General features: G+C 44.3%; 1 pseudogene; it reads left to right on the forward strand.

Moving 5' to 3' along the window:
• The first annotated feature begins 1,144 nt into the window (after positions 1-1,144).
• Positions 1,145-20,496, forward strand: LOC129560824 (cytosolic arginine sensor for mTORC1 subunit 2 pseudogene; annotated as a pseudogene).
• The last annotated feature ends 216 nt before the right edge of the window (positions 20,497-20,712 follow it).

Below are 20,712 nucleotides of genomic sequence, written 5' to 3' on the forward strand. Positions count from 1 at the left end.
GCGGGGTTTGCTGGTGCCGGGTACAGTCTTCAAGAGTGTGAGGACTGAAGGAGAGGGCAGGGTGAAGACAGGGAGTGTGATGTTTATGAGGGAAAGGAAGATGGAAGGAGACAGCACCAAGACAGAAGGAATATATTAACAACGTGAAGAAGGGCATTTTACTGGGAAGACAAAGTAAACGAGAAAGTTAGTCTTCGTAATCATCCCAATTTTGTTGGAGAGGGGGTGGGAAGCGTGGATAAAGAGAGTGAGGAAGAACACACATGCCAAAGAATCCAAAATATAACACAGGAAGTGATAGAGGCCGTCATCCTCTAGCAGCAAGTGGTTTGGGGGTTTCATGTTCCTTCTTCAGACTTTTCTGCATTTTCCAAGTCTTTGACAGTGACTGATTGCGGCCATGAAATTAAAAGACGCTTGCTCCTTGGAAGGAAAGTTGTGACCAACCTAGATAGTATATTAAAAAGCAGAGACATTACTTTGCCAACCAAGGTCCGTCTAGTCAAGGCTATGGTTTTTCCCGTGGTCATGTATGGATGTGAGAGTTGGACTGTGAAGAAAGCCGATCACCAAAGAATTGATGCTTTTGAACTGTGGTGTTGGAGAAGACTCTTGAGAGTCCCTTGGACTGCAAGGGGATCCAACCAGTCCATTCTAGAGGAGATCGATCCTGGGTGTTCATTGGAAGGACTGATGCTAAAGCTGAAACTCCAATACTTTGGCCACCTCATGCGATGAGTTGACTCACTGGAAAAGACTCTGATGCTGGGAGGGATTGGGGGCGGGAGGAGAAGGGGATGACAGAGAATGAGATGGCTGGATGGCATCACCGACTCGATGGACATGAGTTTGAGTGAACTCTGGGAATTGGTGATGGACAGGGAGGCCTGGCGTGCTGTGATTCACGGGGTCGCAAAGAGTCGGACACGACTGAGAGACCGAACTGAACTGAACTAAAGAGAAAGTGGGAAGAAAAAGAAGAGGGGAGAAGTGTGTAAAATAAAATTCTGAGGCAGAGGGGGAAAGCAGCAACTCAGCTTAGTGGAGAACCTTCTCCTCTGACACTTTATTTTCTCAAGGCTGAGACTGAGGAAGAAGCCACAGGCATGGGCTGAAGAATTCAGAGCTGGGAATTGACAAGAACATGGAAACTCGTGGTCAACACTCCACCACCCACCCAGCCGCCACCAAGAGCCAGTGCCCTCCTGCCAGCAGCTTCCTGTCGAGATTGTCCTACACTGTCTCCAGGACAGACTTCTTGGGGTAAAAAGAGAGCTGTCTTCCTTCCTTCCTTCCACCCAAAATTAGTTTTCCTATTCATCCCTATGTGGCCTTCCTCCAAGCTGACAACATCACCTAACAGCCCATGAATTAACTCACCGTATGAAGATGACAGCGTATAACAAATATCCCTTAACATTCCTTCCTACTGGTGAGAAGTTGCATTTTAACAGAAGACCTTTAGAGCTATGTGTTTTAATCAAGAGATGGACATTTCCACCTCTGTGGTGGTTGAGAGAGCTTTTATTTTTTCAGTAGAAGGGGAATGGTGGTTCCAGTTTTCTCTAAACTCACCATCCAGATAAAGGTATACCTTGTTTCCATGAGAGGACAACAATGCTGATAGATGGGTTTTAAATCCTCATCTGTTACAGACCACTTTAATGGAAAGACAAATATTTGCATAAGAAAAGAAGATTGTATATATCACATGTGTCCTTCCAGGACACGATAAAATAAAGATCTTTTAAGAAAAACAAAAACTGAGAGAGTTTGCTAGCAGCAAACCCTTACTAAAGGAAATGCTTAAGCATTTATTTCAAGAAAAAAGGATATTATCCCAGATGGAAAGAATGAGATTCAGAAAGAAAAACAAAGAAGGGGGTAAACATGGGAAAACATTGAACATAAAGTGAGAAGAATAAGATAATAATAATAATACTGCTCTTAGGGAGCGATCTAAAAATAGAAATAAAATACACAGTAATAACACCACGGTGTTGGAAGGAACAACTGCAAGTGAAGTATTTTAAGGACATCATGTTACTTGGAAGGAAGGTTTACTGTTTACAATGTAACATTTTGATAAATTATGTATATTAAATTTCTATATTAGCCATGAAAATAATAGAATGCATAACTCTTACACTACTATAGGAAAAAATGAAATGAGAAAAACTGAACAATCAATCCAAAATAAGATAAGAAAGGAGAGAGAATGGAACATAGAAATGGTGGAACAAGGAGAAACTATAATTATTTTAATTAAAAACATTAAAATTACAACAATATATTGTTGTTTAGTCGCTCAATTGTGTCCAACTCTTATGACTCCATGGACTGCATCAGGCCAGGCTTCCCTGTCTTTAACTATCTCCTGGAGTTTGCTCACATTCGTGCCTGTTGAGTCCACGATGCCATCCACCCATCTCATCCTCTGTTACCCCCTTCTCCTCCTGTCCTTAATCTTTCCCAGCATCAGGGTCTTTTCCAATGAGTTGGCTCTTCGCATCAGGTGGCCAAAGAATTGGAGCTTCAGCTTCAGCACCAATCCTTCCAATGAAGGTTCAGGGACGATTCCTTTAGAATTGACTGGTTGGATCTCCTTGCAGTCCATTGGACTCCCAAGAGTCTTCTCCAGCATCACAATTCAGAAGCACAAATTTTTCGGTGCTCAGCCTTCTTTATGGTCCGAATCTCACATCCATACATGACTACTGGAAAAACCATAGCTTTGACTAGACGGTCCTTTGTTGGCAAAATGATGTCTCTGCTTTTTAATACACTGTCTAGGTTTGTCATTGCTTCACTTCCAAGGAGCAAGCGTCCTTTAAGTGTCCACAGGATTGGATGCTTTCATTCAGTTTTCTTTTAAATACCAAAGAAGGGCAATGCCAAAGAATGTTCAAACTACCGCACAATTGCTCTTATTTCACTTGCTAACAAGGTAGTGCTCAAAATCCGTCAAGTTAGGCTTCAACAGGATGTGAACCGAGAACTTCCAGATATGCAAGCTGGGTTTAGAAAAGGCAGAGAAACCAGAGATCAAATTGCCAACATCCACTGGATTATAGAGAAAGCAAGTGAATTCCAGAAAAACATCTTCTGCTTCATTGACTACAATAAAGCCTTTGACTGTGTGGATCACAACAAACTGGAAAATTCTTCAAGAGATGGGAATACCAGACCACCTGACCTGCCTCCTGGGAAACCTATATGCAGGTCAGGAAACAACAGTTAGAACCAGACATGGAGCAGCGAACTGGTTCAAAATTAAGTAAATAAGTCAAGCCTGTGTATTGTCACCCTGCTTATTTAACTTCTATGCAAAGTACATGTGAAATCCTGGGGTGAATGATGTGCAAGCTGGAATCAAGATTGCCAGGAGAAACATTGATAACGTCAGATATGTGGGTGACATCATTTTAATGGCAGAAAGTGAAGAGAAACTAAAGAGCCTCCTGATGAAGGTGAAAGAGGAGAGTGAAAAAGCTGGCTTAAAACTCAGCATTCAAAAAACAAAGATCATGGCATACACTCCCATCACTTCATGGCAAATAGATGGGGAAACAATGGAAACAGTGACAGACTTTATTTTCTTGGACTCCAGAATCACTGCGAATGGTGATTGCAACCATGAAATTGAAAGACCTTTGTTCTTTGGAAGAAAAGCTATGACAGAACAATATAATAAACACAAAATGTCAGTAATTACAATAAATGAAAACATTAATTTTTCCAGTTAAAGACAATAATTAACAAATGATTTTGAAAAGAAAGACATTAAAAACAAATGGATACAAAAGCATTAAAAGGAAAGGGTAAAAATATATATATGGATGAATGCTAGTCAAAGGAAAACCATTGTGGTTATAGAAATTTTAGGGAAAAAAGTGGACTTTAAAGCAAAAGGTATTGCTATAGGTATGGAGAGTCACTGCTGCTGCTGCTGCTGCTGCTAAGTCGCTTCAGTCGTGTCCAACTCTGTGTGACCCCATAGACGGCAGCCCACCAGGCTCCCCCGTCCCTGGGACTCTCCAGGCAAGAACACTGGAGTGGGTTGCCATTTCCTTCTCCAACAAGTGAAAGTGAAAAGTGAAAGTGAAGTCACTACTTAGTGATAAAAGATCAATTTGGTAGCAAATTAAAGTGATTCTAAACTATTATGCACCTAATCACAAGGCCTGAAAATAAATAAAGCAAAAACTGACAGATGATATAAAATCAATTATTTCACCACCATTGCGGGCTTCCCAGGGGGCACTAGTGGTAAAGAACCTGCCTGCCAACGCAGGAGAGGTAAGAGACATGGGTTGAGTCCCCGGGTCGGGAAGACCCCCTGGAGGAGGGCATGGCCACCCACTCCAGTGTTCTTACCTGGAGAATCCCATGGGCAGAGAAGCCTGGCGGGCTACAGTCCATAGCATGACAGAGTTGGACACGACTGAAGCGACTCAGCACTCAGCACACCACCATTGCAATAGATTTTCAAATAAAACCCACAGAAATTATGAGTCTAAGCATTCAAAAAAATCATCAGAGACATAGAAGATTTGAAAAGAAAAGAATTTAAAAGTTTGACCGAATAAACAGATAGAATATTATACCTAATAGCTAGTCAGAGTATTTGTAAAAACTGACTATACAAAGTGCCATTACACAAGTTTCAACACACTTGAAAGAGCTGGCATCATACGGAACACATTTTATAACAATGCTGTCAATAGATACTATAAAATATAGCAAGGAGACCACTAAAACTGCCATATTTCTGAAATTAAGAATCACTTTTAAGTAATTTACAGGTCAAAAATAGTCAAAATGAAAATTGAAAAAAAATTTAACTTAATGCTAATGAAAATACTATGTATCAAAGCTTTCAAGATACAGCTAAAGCAGAACTTAAATGGAAATTCATGGCCTTAAAAATCTAGATTAGTGACAAAGAAAAGCCAAAAATAATTGCTATAAGCATACATCTACAGAACCTAGAAAAAGAATTGCAAAATAAATTCCATTTCAGTAAACAGAAGAAAACAAAGGTAAGAAGGAAAATTTATGATATTAAAAAGAAACATAAAAGAGAACAAAATTAGTCCTTTGGAAAGACTGCTGCTGCTGCTACTAAGTCACTTCAGTCGTATCCGACTCTGTGCGACTCCATAGACAGCAGCCCACCAGGCTCCGCCATCCCTGGGATTCTCCAGGCAAGAACACTGGAGTGGGTTGCCATTTCCTTCTCCAATGCATGAAAGTGAAAAGTGAAAGTGAAGTCGCTCAGTCGTGTCCGACTCGTAGCGACCCCATGGACTGCAGCCTACCAGGCTCCTCCGTCCATGGGATTTTCCAGGCAAGAGTACTGGAGTGGGGTGCCATTGCCTTCTCCTTGGAAAGACTAAAAAATAGCAAACAATTGATAAAGAAAAAAAAGAGAAATAACAAATACAGTTAAGACAAAGCTTCAAGTATTGCCGATGTTAAAAAAAACAACAGAATATTAAGAAAATTGTTTAGGAAAAATTTTATACAAATAAAACTTACAACTTAATTGAAAGAGTCAAATTCCTTGAAAAATATAACTTACCAAGACTGAGTTAAGAAAAAATGAAAAAAAAAAAAAAGAAAAAATGAAAAACCTCTATAGTCTAATAAACATTAATGAAATTGAATCAATAGGTCTTTCAGAGAACACACCTTTGCACAAACTATTCTAGGATTCAGAAAAGAAAGGGACACCTCCCAAGTCATTCAGTGAGGTCAGCATAGCAGGTAGATGAAAGAGAGAGGAAGAAAGGAAGAGAGAGAGAATATAAAAAGCATAGTGTGTGGTTAAGAGCAAGGTGTCTGTCACACACAGAGAACAAGCTGGTGCTTGCCAGGACAGACGGGGAGGGAGAGGGGCGACCTAGAGGTGGGCAGTTAAGAGATACAAACTACTAGGTATAAAGTAAACTCTAAGGGGGACCTCCCTGGGGCTTCAGTGGTTAAGACTCCATGCTCCCAGTGCAGGAGGCCCAGGTTCAATCCCTGGTCAGGGAACTCGATTCTGCAACTAAGACTTGATGAGGCCAAATAAATATCTTAAAAAAAAAATAAACAAAATAAGCTACAAGGATATATTGTACCACACAAGGCATATAGCCAATATATTTTATAATAACTATAAATGATTTATAATCTTTAAAACTTGTGACTGACTATATTGTACACCTGTAACTTATATAATACTGTATACCAACTAAATTTCAAGAAAGATAAAGTGCAGGAATAAAGAGCCTTTATTAACTGTGCTTATCGAACAAACTGAAAGAGTATTTGAAAGTATAGCTGTCTGTATAGTCTTCCTTCAGCGGGGATTTCAGCAAGAGTGCCTCTGACAATTTCAAACTCTCAAAGGGGTATCAGTTCAGTCAGTTCAGTTCAGTAGCTCAGTCGTGTCCGACTTTCCGCGACCCCATGAATCACAGCACGCCAGGCCTCCCTGTCCATCACCAACTCCTGGAGTTCACTCAAACTCATGTCCACAGAGTCGGTGATGCCATCCAGTCATCTCATTCTCTGTCATCCCCTTCTCCTCCCGCCCCCAACCTTTCCCAGCATCAGAGTCTTTTCCAGTGAATCAACTCGTCGCATGAGGTGGCCAAAGTATTGGAGTTTCAGCTTTAGCATCAGTCCTTCCAATGAACACCCAGGATCGATCTCCTTTAGAATGGACTGGTTGGATCTCCTTGCAGTACAAGGGACTCTCAAGAGTCTTCTCCAGCACCATAGTTCAAAAGCATCAATTCTTCGGCGATCAGCCTTCTTCACAGTCCAACTCTCACATCCATACATGACCACGGGAAAAACCATAGCCTTGACTAGATGGACCTTTGTTGGCAAAGTAATGTCTCTGCTTTTTAATATACTATCTAGGTTGGTCATAACTTTCCTTCCAAGGAGTAAGCGTCTTTTAATTTCATGGCTGCAAATCTATGCAATTCCCAGGGGGACTAGAAAGTGGAGGGTCCTGTATTATCCACAAGCTGACCACTAAGAAACTGGTTCTCTTCTACATAAGGCCCTGGACTCTTGAGTGCCACATTTGGGACACAGTCATTTTTTTTTTTAAACAAGGCTCAGAATATATGCCCTCTCTCATGCCAAGACCATGCCTTTCTGGGGTCCCTCCATCTTCCCAGAATGCTATCAGGAACTTAAAGATCTCTGCTTGCTTATATTCCAAGGTAATGTCTACTCCTGTTTCTCCAAAATAAATGACTTCTTTGTTCAATCTCTTTCCTCTTTCTTGTTCTTGCCACAGTAGATATTAACTGCCTGCTACATCCAGCCTCTTAATCAGTCCTACTAAAAATGCAAATTGTTTTAACTTCAAGAGCAAAGAGCATTTAACTTTTTACATCCCTGGTGACTCAGATGGTAAAGAGTCTGCCTGCAGTGCAGGAGACCCAGGTTCAATCCCTGGGTTGGGAAGTTTCCCTGGAGAAGGGCATGGCAACCCACTCCAGTATTTTTGCCTGGGAAATCCCATGGACAGAGGAGCTACAGTCCATGGGTCACAGAGTTGGACACGACTGAGCAAGTAACACACAGGAGGGAGAAGAGAAATATTCGTGTTCCATCGATCCAAGGCATCAAGGATGAAGAGAAAAATCAAACTGTTTCATTTCCTATTGAGCCAGTCTGAGTGTTCATTTGCTGTCACACCGTGGCCATGAATATTTACTGAAGTCAGCGGCATGGGAGCCACGGGGCAGCTGTGCCCTCCTGCTGTTTGTGATGGGCGACTGGGGAGGGTGTGCTGGCTGGATGCTGGAGGTGGGAACACCTCCATCCTGTTGCTGTGAAGGAAGACAAGTGGACAAAGGATGTATTCCACCAAAACCACACTAAACAGAGTTTTGTAAACTTCTTTCCACTTAAAATGCATTGCTGACATTCTCTCATCTTTAAAGAATCTTCAACATTACTAAAAGTAACGGGGCTTAATCATCTGTACATGTACATCACCTAGTTTTGACAAAACATGCCCTTGTTGTTAGATGTTTGCGTTGTTTCTCATTTCTAGTTATTGTATGTTATGCTTCACTGACCATCCTTGTAAAGAAACATGGCTCGCACCCTTGATATTCCATCTGGATGCATTCCTAGAAGTTAAATTGCTGGGCCAAAGGATGTAAGCCTTTTCTTTAAAAAAAAAAGAAAAACATGATCAAAATGCCCTCCCAAAGTCTTGTGCCAATTTACATTACCACAGTCACTAGAGCATATTAGACTGAAATCCTCAAAGGGGGATATCTTTGAGCTCACGAACTCCAACCTCAGTCTAACAAGATTTTCCTTGCAAGCATCTCTTAGTTGGCTTTTACCACAGCCTTGCAAGCTTTCAAATGCCAATTGCTTCTTCTTTTCCAGATTGAAATACTCTGGATAAACAACTTCTGGTGGCTTAGTGGTAAAGAATCAGCCTGCCAATTCAGGAGACACAGGGGATTAGGTTCAATCCCTGGGTCAGGAAGATCCCTTGGAGGAGGGACTGGTAGTCCACTCCAGTATTCTTGCCTGGAGAATCCCATGGACAGAGGAGCCTGATGGACTACAGTCCACGGGGTTGCAGAGTCAGACACAACTGACCGACGGATCATGCACAAACAACTTCTCAATGTGATAGATGGTAATAAGCTGATATATAGTATGCATTTTCATTCATATGAATAATAAAAGCTAAATTGTAGGCATCAAATACTTCATACCAGGGCTTGTCCTAAGTGCTACATGTGTGGATATATAAATCTTAATAGTTCAGTCAAGTAGGTGAGGCTGTTTTTCTGTAGAGGAGGCATCTGAGACACAAACTATAAAATCTGACCACACGTACCCACCACACACCAAGATTTTTGTATTCTAATTCACAGGAAACCTCTCAACATACCTGACTGTCAAAGCTTCTGCTTTGCTCCACCTAAGTCGATCTCCTCCCGAGTGTCGGCTGTGATCTCCTCTCCAGCTGACCTCCCTCCTCTGGGGTCCCACCCCGACCAGTCCCTTGGCCCCGGTCACTGGTCCCCCACAGTGGCGATGCACTGAGACTGCAGTCTGAGGTCACTCGCTGCCCTTGGCCTGAGGTCATCTCCTCGTCCGTGTCGTCTTCGTGTTGGCAGCTGTGAATGTTTTTCATTCAACTGGAGATTTCCCTCTTTCTTGGTTGTTGTCCAGTCACTCAGTCATGTCCTACTCTTTGCAACCCCACGGACTGCAGCACACCAGGCTTCCCCATCCTCCGCTATCTCCCGGAGCTTGCTCAAACTCATGTCCACTGAGTCGGTGATGCCATCCAACCCTCTCATCCTCTGTCACCCCTTCTCCTCCTGCCTTCAATCTTTCCCAGCATCACAGTCTTTTCAAATGAGTCAGCTCTTTGCATCAGGTGGTCAAAGTGTTGGAGCTCCAGCTTCAGCATCCGTCCATCAGTTTCTTGGTAACATGAGTGATTCTCTTCTGTATTCTGGAGACTGGGTGTCACTGAGGGCATGCCATCCTGGAAATACCTGCAGGCACTGAGCAGCACCCGTGCCACACTCCCCATGGAAGCCACGTTCAGATGTCACTGATTCACCACTGCTCTCATGGGGACAGATCTAGTCATCTTCTCGTGAGATTTTCAAAATTGAAAGATCACACAATAAGGATAGTTTGTTCTTCCCCTCCAATGGGCGTCAATCATCATAAGGGGGAAAAAAAAAAACCGAAAAACTAACTTTAAATTCTCCCAAGATTTTCAAGTTTGAAACACATTTCTCAAAGGAAGGAAAGCCTCCTGTTTCTTGTTTCCATACCTCCAACCCATAAAGCAGAGAAAACACAAGAGTCTGCCAGGCCTTTTGCAAAGAGCTATTTATTATGACAAAGCCAGCTGTCACTGTCCACATGAAGTCATCTCGGCCTGAGCATGTTAGGCGCCTGGCTTAGAAGACCGTGTCATTCCTTGAGCTATGGAATATTGTTTTGGCAAAAAGCAACTGACTGTATGCTCTCACCCTTAGGAAACCATCCAATGCCTCCCCTCATCCAGCTCATCATAAGCACGCCTTTCCCTTAGACTCACTCCCCTTGCCCTGGACATGCTCTGTGGAGACACTCTTTCTGCTGGGAGGGGGAGGGGTGCTTCCTGATGGAACAGAAAGGTATCAAGATGATTGGCCCCCGGTGAAGAAGTCCCTGTCTCTGCAGCAAGATGCTGTAGGGTCTACGGCCCCAGTTGGCATCCTTCAGAAGAGCTGTTGGTGAAAGGGATGAACAGAGGTTGTTCTCAGTGGGGATCAGGACCCCGAAGCCTTCCCCAAACAGAAGGGCCTATGTGTGTCCTGCCAGCTCATACTTTTTCAGCTGATTCTACTTTAGAGCAACCTTGCCAGAGAAAATGGAAAAACACATCTTAGAGATAAATCAACACCAGTTCCAAGTTCCTGTTTAAGATGTTTTGCTTCGCGGTCTGCCCTTGCTTGAGATTATATTGCAATGACCTACCACTGTTCTCCTGGGTCCAAGGATGAGATCTGCCCCAGAGAGTTAACTTTTCATCTGGGTGGTCTGTCGTAAAGCAGGTCCCCTTTCAGAGAACCATAGAATTTTAGAGCTGGAAGGAATCTTCCAGATCGATTACTCTAATACATCGCTTCTACTGAGGAAACAAGAGGCCCAGAGAGATTAAGTCACTAGCACACACTTACACAGCAATCCAGCAATCTACTTCTTTGGAGCAAATGATAGACTACTTTAGAATTTAAGCCGCCAAAATCTGAAGCATGCCTATCCTAACCTTATCCAGTTGAATCAAAGGATCTCAGACTTTCAGCTATTTGGAAGCGACTTCGAGTCAATTTCTGGTTTGAGTTTAGCATCGTAAGCAAACATTTCATGCCTGTCATCTCCTTTGATGTATTTGGAGCCTGAGATTTGTAGTCATAAACCTTCACTCAGCATGTCATCCTCATAACAGGCATCAATCTCACCATCATGGCAAAGATGGGATTGGTGTGTTGGATGTGCTGATGACATTCTAGGCCAATTTCAAAGCCAAGAAAGCAATTACTAGATAAGGCATATGCTCAACCTAATTAAGAATATTCTCAAATAATACACCAGATCTTGTATGTTTTCAATAAATCAATAATTGGTTCATACCTTTACACAAAAAGGTAGCTTTCATGTTTCTTTAAAAATATGTTCTTTAGACTAAAGGGCAATTGCTCACTGAATAAACTCTTTCACTGAATATACATTGTGGGGACACTACCTGTCCCAGACTTGCTATCCAAGACATTGGTATATGTAGCAGGATAAAGGATGGCCCCAAGAGATGTGTCCACCCAGAATGTATGAATTTCACCTTATTCAGTAAAAGGGTCCTTGCAGATATGATCAAGCTGAAGAGGTGATCACTGATGATCTGGATGGACCCTTACTCCAGTGAAGTGTCCTTATAAGAAGAGAAGGGAGACACACACATGAGGGAGAAGACACACACATGAGGGAGAAGACTCACACATGAGGGAGAAGACACACACATGAGGGAGAAGACACAGATATGAAGGAGAAGACTCATGCATGAGGGAGAAGACTCACACATGAGGGAGAAGACACAGATATGAAGGAGAAGACTCACACATGAGGGAGAAGACACACACGTGAGGGAGAAGACACAGATATGAAGGAGAAGACTCATGCATGAGGGAGAAGACACACACATGAGGGAGAAGACACAGATATGAAGGAGAAGACTCATGCGTGAGGGAGAAGACTCACACATGAGGGAGAAGACTCACACATGAGGGAGAAGACACACACATGAGGGAGAAGACTCACGCATGAGGGAGAAGACTCACGCATGAGGGAGAAGACTCACGGATGAGGGAGAAGACACACACATGAGGGAGAAGACTCATGCATGAGGGAGAAGACACACGCATGAGGGAGAAGACACAGATATGAAGGAGAAGACTCACACATGAGGGAGAAGACTCACACATGAGGGAGAAGACTCACGCATGAGGGAGAAGACACACACATGAGGGAGAAGACACAGATATGAAGGAGAAGACTCACACATGAGGGAGAAGACTCACACATGAGGGAGAAGACTCACGCATGAGGGAGAAGACACACACATGAGGGAGAAGACTCACGCATGAGGGAGAAGACACAGATATGAAGGAGAAGACTCACGCATGAGGGAGAAGACACAGATATGAAGGAGAAGACTCATGCATGAGGGAGAAGACTCACACATGAGGGAGAAGACTCACGCATGAGGGAGAAGACTCACACATGAGGGAGAAGACTCACGCATGAGGGAGAAGACACACACATGAGGGAGAAGACACAGATATGAAGGAGAAGACTCACACATGAGGGAGAAGACTCACACATGAGGGAGAAGACTCACGCGTGAGGGAGAAGACTCATGCATGAGGGAGAAGACTCACGCATGAGGGAGAAGACACACGCATGAGGGAGAAGACACAGATATGAAGGAGAAGACTCACACATGAGGGATAAGACTCACACATGAGGGAGAAGACTCACGCATGAGGGAGAAGACACACACATGAGGGAGAAGACTCACACATGAGGGAGAAGACACAGATATGAAGGAGAAGACTCACGCATGAGGGAGAAGACTCACACATGAGGGAGAAGACTCACGCATGAGGGAGAAGACACACCCATGAGGGAGAAGACTCACGCATGAGGGAGAAGACTCACGCATGAGGGAGAAGACACACACATGAGGGAGAAGACTCATGCATGAGGGAGAAGACTCACGCATGAGGGAGAAGACTCACGCATGAGGGAGAAGACACACACATGAGGGAGAAGACACAGATATGAAGGAGAAGACTCACACATGAGGGAGAAGACTCACGCATGAGGGAGAAGACTCACGCATGAGGGAGAAGACTCACGCATGAGGGAGAAGACTCACACATGAGGGAGAAGACACAGATATGAAGGAGAAGACTCACACATGAGGGAGAAGACTCACACATGAGGGAGAAGACACACACATGAGGGAGAAGACTCACGCATGAGGGAGAAGACTCACACATGAGGGAGAAGACACAGATATGAAGGAGAAGACTCACGCATGAGGGAGAAGACACACACATGAGGGAGAAGACACAGATATGAAGGAGAAGACTCATGCATGAGGGAGAAGACTCACACATGAGGGAGAAGACTCACACATGAGGGAGAAGACACACACATGAGGGAGAATACACACGCATGAGGGAGAAGACACACGCATGAGGGAGAAGACTCACGCATGAGGGAGAAGACTCACACATGAGGGAGAAGACACAGATATGAAGGAGAAGACTCACGCATGAGGGAGAAGACACACACATGAGGGAGAAGACACAGATATGAAGGAGAAGACTCACGCATGAGGGAGAAGACACACGCATGAGGGAGAAGACTCATGCATGAGGGAGAAGACTCACGCATGAGGGAGAAGACTCACACATGAGGGAGAAGACACAGATATGAAGGAGAAGACTCACGCATGAGGGAGAAGACACACACATGAGGGAGAAGACACAGATATGAAGGAGAAGACTCACGCATGAGGGAGAAGACACACGCATGAGGGAGAAGACTCACGCATGAGGGAGAAGACTCACGCATGAGGGAGAAGACTCACACATGAGGGAGAAGACTCACACATGAGGGAGAAGACACAGATATGAAGGAGAAGACTCACGCATGAGGGAGAAGACACACACATGAGGGAGAAGACACAGATATGAAGGAGAAGACTCATGCATGAGGGAGAAGACTCACACATGAGGGAGAAGACTCACGCATGAGGGAGAAGAGACACACATGAGGGAGAAGACACACACATGAGGGAGAAGACACACGCATGAGGGAGAAGACTCACGCATGAGGGAGAAGACACACGCATGAGGGAGAAGACTCACGCATGAGGGAGAAGACACATGCATGAGGGAGAAGACTCACGCATGAGGGAGAAAATACAGAAGAGAAGCTTCTGTGAAGATGGTGGCAGAGACTGCTGTCATTCTGCCACACTGAAGAAATGCTTGGAACCACCAGAAGCTAGGGGTGAGGAAGAAATCCCCCCAGAAGTCAATGGGAATGTGATCCTGCAGATATCTTGATTTTGGCCCAGGGATACAGATTTCAGACTGCGGGCCTCCAGAACTGTGAAAGAGTAAATTCCCTTGGTTTGTGGCTGCATCACTGCAATCTGCCTCCAGGGTCACATCATCTTTTCTGTGTGGATGTCTAGTCTTTCTCTGTCTGTCTTATGAGTAGACTTATGATGGCATTTAAGACTTTCCCAGATAATCCATGACAACAACTTCATCTCAAGATTCTTAAAGCAATCAGACTTGCAAAGACCCTTTTTCCATTTACAGGTTCCGGGATTAGAACCTAATATCTATAGGGGGGAATTAATCAGTCTACCATAGCCCCCAAATCTCATTGACTTAACACAGCAGAGACCGACATGAACAAGTACTATCCTCCATCTTGTGGTATGACACTTGGTGGCCAAGTTCAAAGCAGCAGGGAAAAAGAGAGAGAAGAAAAGATTCTAGACTTTTAATTACTTTCAGCTGAAATTGACTCACGTTAATTCTGCTCACAGTCCATTGGCCAGAACTAGCCATAAGGACCCAACTTAATTGTAAGGAATACTGATGAAATGGAGCAGGATCTTAGGACCCTTCCCCACCCCCACCCCACCACATCCTCACCCCATCTTTTGTTTGTGGGAAAACTTTAGCCAAAGAATAAGTTTAATCGGAGAAATGAGAAAATGCAAGAACAAAAGAAAATAGTCCAACAAGACTAAATAATAATAGTTCTAGTCATTATGCAAAGCCAAGGACCTTTAGTTCTTCCTCAAGGGCTGTAGATAATATTCTGAGCCATATCCTGTGAGCTGTCTTATAGATACTGAAACTCCCACCAGGTGGAAGAAGTTAACTGCATAAGTCCAGACTGTAGCCATGACATAAACTGCCACAATTTGGGAGAATTGGCCTCAAGGAAATGGGAACAAACCAATCCTGGAACTGAAGATTATGGACTTAAAATAATCAAGATGATGCTGGTCAGACCACCAATGATGAATTTCAAGATCACTGTCAGAGCTGACTGTGCTGTTTCTGCATGTAGCCCCCTCCGTCTGCCTATAAAAATTCTTGCCTCCTGATTGTCAGGGAGAGGCAGAGCTGGCCTTTGGACAGGAGTCTGTCCTCCCCCAACACAGGTTGCCAGCATCCAAAATAAAGCAAACTTTCTTTTCCACCAAACTTGCCCCTTTATTGGCTTTTGAGCAGCAAGAAGTCGGATCCCACTTCTGGTTATACTGACATATGTAAGGAGGCAAATAAATATTCGATGAACACTGTCTCTGAGACATGCTGAGGTCAGAAAATCATGCAGACTCTTGCTGTGGGAGACAGCTACTGCTTCTGTCGCCCAGCCTGCTTCCCTGCTCCCTCCACTGCAGTGGAACTGCTCCTCCTCATGCCCATGGAGCCAAAGGTCCAAAGATGGCCACATTACCCAACCTGTCCAATCAAAGTCTTAGTGTGGAATTTTCCACTTCAGTGCTGGAAATTGCCCCAAAGTTAGTGCAATGCAATTTGTACACTAAAGACCCAGGTGCTGGTCTAGTTGCTCAGTCATGTCTGACTCTTTTGCAATCCCATGGACTGTAGCCCGCAAGGCTCCTCAGTTCATGGGATTTCCCAGGCAAGAATACTGGAGTGGGTTACCATGTCCTTCTCCAGGGGATCTTCCAGAACCAGGGATCGAACTCACATCTCCTGCACTGGCAGGCAGATTTTTTTTTTTTTTTTTTACCACTAGCGCCACCTGGGAAGCCCCAGCTACCCAGAGTTAGGTCAAATTTCACAGGTTAAGGGCACTGTCCTCTACAGCCTACCCTCACTTCAGGCACCAGCCCAAGCCACCCACACTCTGACCCACTGCTGCAAATGCAAGGGTTCCCACCAGCTCCTCGGGTTTGATAATTCACTTGGACAACTCATAGAACTCAGGAGAACAAGATCCAGATTTATTATAGCAAAAGGATACCAAACAAGAACAGCCAAATGAAGAGACATATGGGGCACTATGTGGGAAGGTTCCAAATGCAAAGCTCTTGTGTCCTCAGGATGTGTTACTCTTCTAGGACATTGACATACTCGTCAGAGTTTTTACTGGGGTTTCACTCTATAGCTATGTGATGGGGCCATTGGCCATGAGATTGAATTCAATCTCCACTCTCTTTCGCCCATGGAAAGTGAGGTTTTTATTACTTGGTTCATAGCCCCAACCCTCTAATTACATAGTTGGCCCTTCTGACCTGGCCAGCCCCATCCTAAAACCATCTAGGGACCAACAATGAGTCACCTCATATAAACTCAGGTGTGGTCCAAGAACCCACAGATGAATTACAAAGGCACTCCTATCACTCGGGAAATTCCAAGAGTTTTGAGGCTTTCTTCCAGGAACCAGGGACGGAGGCCAGCCAAATTCATCAAACAACAGCTGGGATGATGAAAGTCTGTAGCTGCCGGCTACCAGGTCACCTGCCCTCCACTCATTCCCTCTGCCCACCCCCATCACCTACCACAGAGAGGAAAACCCCGGTAATGAGAGAGAATAAGACCAACACACAGAAAAGATGAGATGAGACATGAGACTGAGAGCAAGCCCTGCCTACACAGGCCAATTTCTTCAATGCAGCCCTGTATCTCCCAGTTACAGGAGTCAGTAAAGCTCAACTCTTACTTAAGCTGCATGAAATTAAATCCCTGTCACTCTAAATCAAAAAAAAAAAAAATTAATAGCCTTCCCTTCAGGAGCATACCATCTGAATGAAGGGTGACTTATACAAATGAAAAATGACATGACAATTTTCAGGCAACAATTTAAGAATAATCACACATTCATTCCATTCATTCATGATTAAGTACTGCAGGAGAAAGAACTGTTCTTCTCAAGGAAGATCCAAAAGCTATGACATTCACTTTTATTCTAGGTCTCCCTTTATTCAACAACATTCCCGTGCTTGGAATGACAGGACAAAGGTACTATGAAACATATCTAAAAGCAGGAGGCACACAGAAAGAGCTGGATCTGATTTTATGCATCAGGGTGTTCACCGTCATCCCCATGGGAGTGGAGGCATTAGGAGTACAGTAGAGTCATGACATTCTGAAAAGACATATTGCTTTCAAAACCGAAAACAAGCTTTAATTTGCAATCTCTTTTTAAAAGTATTAATGTATATCTTTCAAAGTAGGTTAAAAAGCTTATTTCAATGAAAGAAAGAGGGAGAGCAACAATGGCAAATCACACGAGTAGCAACATGCTCCTCTTTGCAAAACACTGAGAGTCACTACTTTATACCATAGGTGTGCTTCTGAGAATCCCTCTGTGACTCCTTGATTTGGGTCCTATTTTATCATCAATTACCACCATTATTTCAGATCGATGGGCTGCTCCATTCAATCAGACAATCAGCAGTGTGTCATCTCCCGGCCAGGCCCTGATGTGTCAGTCAGTTAAGCAAAGTAAGTGCTGAACAGGCATTGCTACTCCAGAAAGTATGTTTCATGATACGAGCAGAATCCTAAGTCCATGGTGGGTGTCATAAGTAGAGACTGCTTGGAAGAGCCCTGCTTCGAGAAAGTCTCATCAGAGTCACCCTAAAAGTATCCTTTCATGAGGGTGAAGCTGTCAGCTTCAGTGTGACTTGCACAGTTCTCCAAGGCAGGCTCCACCTCCAGCATCAGACCATAGAGTTTTGACAGGGAGCTTTGGTCCTAAGGATGTTCTTGAACCTGAGGAAGATGGCCAGGATCTGAAAACCCTAGAGGGCAGGTGAGATGGTGACTATTGACAGTTGATAGGCTCTGAGGTTGGTGAAATTACCTGTTGAATGAATCCCTTTGACTGCATGGATCAAAACAAACTGTGGAAAATTATTCAAGAGATGGGAATACCAGACCACCTTACTTGCCTCCTGAGAAACCTGTACAGGTCAAGAAGCAATAGGTAAAACTGGACATGGAACAAAAAAACTTGTTCCAAATTGGAACAAGGCTGTATATTGTCACCCTGATTATTTAACTTCTATGCAGAGTACATCATGTGAAATGCTCTGCTGGATGAATCACAAGCTGGAATCAAGATTGCCAGGGGAAATATCAATAACCTCAGGTATGCAGATGATACCACTCTTAACAGCAGAAAGTGAAGAGGAGCTAAAGAGCCTCTTGATGAGGGTAAAAGAGGAGAGTGAAAAAGCTGGCTTAAAACTCAACATTCAAAAAACTAAGATCATGGCATCTGATCCCATCACTTCGTGGCAAATAGATGAGGAAAAAGTGGAAACAGTACGGATTTTTATTTTCTTGGACTCAAAAATCATTGTGGATGGTGACTGCAACCACAAAATTTAAAAAACTCTTGTTCTTTGGAAGAAAACCTATGAAAAACCTAGACAGCATACAAAAAAGCAGAGATATCACTTTGCTGACAAAGGTTCGTATAGTCAAAGCTATAGTTTTTCTAGCAGTCAGGTATGGATGTGAGGGTTGGACCAGAAAGAAGGCTAAGCACCAAAGAATTGATGCCTTCCTACTGTGGTGCTGGAGAAGACTCTTGAGAGTTCCCTGGACAGCAAGGAGATCAAATCAGTCAATCCTAAAGGAAATCAACCCTGATTATTCATTGGAAGGACTGATGCTGAAGCTGAAGTTCCAATACTTTGGTCACCTGATGCGAAGAGCTGACTCACTGCAAAAGACCTTGATGTTGGGAAAGATTGAAGGCAGGAAGGGAAGGGGTGACAGAGGATGAGATGGTTGGATGGCATCGTCAACTCAATGGACATGAGTTTGCAAAAACTTGGGGAGATGGTGAAGGACAGGGAAGCCTGGAATGCTGCAGTCCATGGGGTCACAGAGTCAAACACAACTTAGTGACTCAACAAACAAAGCAAACAAAACACACTGTGACATCCTTTGCAGCAAAGGATCTTCTTGTAAAATGACATCACCTCCAGGGGTCTGTAATTTTGGTAAATTCTGATTCCTAGGAATAATATATCTCATATCTACTGAACTTTCCATGATGACCAAGAGCTTTCAACACTGTGGTTTAGGAAACTGGAACTTCAGAACATGTTTGGTACATGTTCTGTACCAACAGCATCTTGTCTTGAATGCCAGCCAAAAACTCTCTGCCCAAAGGTGGGACCAGTCAAGACTTGAGAAATCGGGATATTAACTACCATTTATTTGTGCTCACTATGTGCTATATTAAATTGTATCAACATCATCTTATCAAATCTCACAATGACCTTACATGGTAATATTGTTATCCCCATTTTAGAGATGATGAAACTGAGGCTCAGAGATGTCACTTGCTGCTAAGCAGTGGAACTAGGACGCGATTGATTGTTCAGCTCCAAAACCCACACTCCAAACACCTGCTCCCTCAGCTGCAAGTTGCCAGCATTGTCAAGGAGAGTAGCCTACTCCTCACCTACAGCCTGATCAAACTTGCCTCCAAGACCAGGTGCAAGTTCTTCAGTCTGACCAAGATGCCAAAGGATTACACCATCATTGTCAATGAGGAGGGCTTCCTGGAACTGCCCTCCTCAGAACACCTGGGTGTGGCCGATGCCACGTGGCTGGCCCTCAATGTGGTGTCCGGTGCCGGCAGCTTCTCCAGTTTCCAGCCCACTGGCATGACCGAGATCTTCAAGTCAGTCATCGCCCCACTTGCTGATCAGAACATCTCTGTGTCCACGCTGTCCACCTACCAGATGGACTTCATCCTGGTGCGTGAGTAGGACCTGCCCTTCATCACCCACACCTTGTCATCAGAGTTAACCACCCTGCATGTCATCAATAGCGAGACACTGGCAGCTGAGAATCTCTGCATCACGCACTGTTTCATGAAGCCCAAGGCAGTCCAGAGGCCCATCATCCACCCCCTGTCCAGTCTGAGCAACAGGTTCTGAGTCACCAGCCTGGACTCTGACATGCTGCCCACTGTTGCCACACTCCTTATGGACGTCACGGTCTACTCCAGTGAACTGAAGGACACCCTGGTGTCCTCTGGCAATGACTGTGGCCACATCCGCTTCTTCTCCTCCCTCATCAAGGGTTAATCTCCCCGGTGATGGATGACCAGACCCAGCAGAGGTTTCCTAGTAATTTGCTGTTCACGAGCGCATCTGGGGAGCTTTGGAAGATGGTGTGGATCAGAGAACAGCCCCTGGGATTTGATGAGTGCACCATCATGATCCAGATCTCAGAGCCCTTGGCCGCCGCAGACATCCCAGCCTACTACATCAGCACCTTCAAGTTCCTCCACGCACTGGTGCCGGAAGAAAACATCTATGCCCTGAAAGTCAGCCAAGCAGAAAAATAAGGAGGGCCTCTTCCGTTCCTCCCCATCTGTGCCCCCAGACCTGGGCCCAGCCCTGCCCTGAAGACTCTTGCAGTATTTCTCAAAAGACTAGAAAATTGGCCCCGCGGCCCCCAAAGGATGGGTCTCTAGGAGACCCCCTCAATGGCTGGGACCCAAGTTGAGGCTTCCCCGTGCCCTCCTGCCTTCCTGGAGTCCCCAGATCCTCCAGTGAGACCC

Source organism: Moschus berezovskii, chromosome 10 (assembly GCF_049115385.1).
Source record: "Moschus berezovskii isolate FMDL1 chromosome 10, NW_MosBer_1.0, whole genome shotgun sequence".
Taxonomy (NCBI): domain Eukaryota; kingdom Metazoa; phylum Chordata; class Mammalia; order Artiodactyla; family Moschidae; genus Moschus; species Moschus berezovskii.